The sequence below is a fragment of the Wasmannia auropunctata genome, unplaced genomic scaffold (genome assembly GCF_000956235.1).
Source record: "Wasmannia auropunctata unplaced genomic scaffold, wasmannia.A_1.0 LD314386.1, whole genome shotgun sequence".
In the NCBI taxonomy this organism is placed as follows: Eukaryota; Metazoa; Arthropoda; class Insecta; order Hymenoptera; family Formicidae; genus Wasmannia; species Wasmannia auropunctata.
In genome coordinates this window covers 1-1410 of record NW_012048504.1, presented here as the reverse complement: position 1 = coordinate 1410, position 1410 = coordinate 1, and the positions used below count along the sequence as shown (strand labels likewise).

At 38.4% G+C, this 1410-nt stretch overlaps 1 pseudogene; it reads right to left on the bottom strand.

Annotated features, from left to right (window-relative positions):
• Positions 1 to 412: 412 nt before the first annotated feature.
• LOC105460855 lies at positions 413 to 1406 on the bottom strand (annotated as a pseudogene).
• Between the last annotated feature and the right edge of the window lie 4 nt (positions 1407 to 1410).

The following is a 1410-nucleotide window of genomic DNA, read 5'->3' as shown; positions in this document are numbered from 1 at the left end:
TATGGAAATACACCTTTTCTTATAAGAAGATTGAAATTTTCTGTGGACAAATTACAGTATTCGCGTTGCAATATTTTTAGTTTCTCTTTGCTAAGATTGACGCCAACTTGTCGAGACTGGAACTGAGAAATTTATATGAATCGATAAATCGCAATTTTATAATATTTCGGTTCTTTTTATCCTCGGTGCTTTGGACATTTTTTGTAAACGACATATATTTTTTTTTCGTTATTGGAAGTAGTTCTACACGATCCTTGTATGCTTCAGCTATTTCTTTAATAACAAAATGCGCATCGAAGCCGGACAAATTGTGGAAAACTACTGGAATGCAATGCGAATCTTTGTATTTTAAATTGCAATTTGAATGTGCCGGACCTCTATATCGCCCAGTCAAATGACAGTGGTCGCGTACCCGCAAGTCGTCAGGCGCGAACGGTTTCTCGCACACGTGACAGTGTGTGGCGCTGTAAAATCTTTCCAAATCGTTTCGTGTGAAATCTGCCATGGGTACATTAGTGGATATAATAGATTTTACTTTCTGTGCTAAACATCTGAGTTTATCGGCGAACCATGCAACGCAATCTGTATCGCGACGAAACTGATACGTCGATAACGCGTCATTATACGAGCAATGCAAGTAATAACCTATGTTAAATACTTGATGACTTGTAGCTCGGTGTTTCCGGATCTTTCTCCATTTTTTTCAGGATACATTCCAGGTCGACGTACACGACAAACGGAACACGTTCCTTCCTGCTGTAGTTGTTAAAACTCAGCCACTTGTCGTCTTCGCTCGGTAACTTGATCGCGCATTCGTTCATCTCCCCATAGTCTATGCTGGACCTCTAATTTTTCGCTCGAACTAAAATAGTGCAGGCATCTGAAAAATTAATTAATTTTATTTACATTGTTGAATTGTTTATTTTTATTTCAAAAAATTTTTTTAATTTTTATTGTACGTACCTATCGCAAATGTATTTTTTATTCTTCATTTTGCTCAGTTGCGAGCTAACGAGGCGGGACAAATTCTTGATACATGTGAAATGTCCCACACCATCTTTTTCCACGTACAGCAAATTGACATGCTTCTTTTTCTTCGTGTCAGCAAGACGAATCGGTAGGATCGATACTTGTTCCATGTTCTCGATGGTATATACTTTGATGGAGATTGCGTTGAGATTCTCAAACTTTTTTATTTGACTTAAAGTCATGGGGAATTGAATGTTTTTAAGATTTAACACAGATTTATAATGCGGATACGACGATTCTAGATCCACGTGACTTTTAGCTGGATATAGAGCGGCCACCACTGACCATGCGAAACATGCATTGTCCATAGATTGCACGTTCACAACCGCTTTCTTCGTTACAATTTCTCGCGGTAACTGGATATGACACCCCGCATGCAAA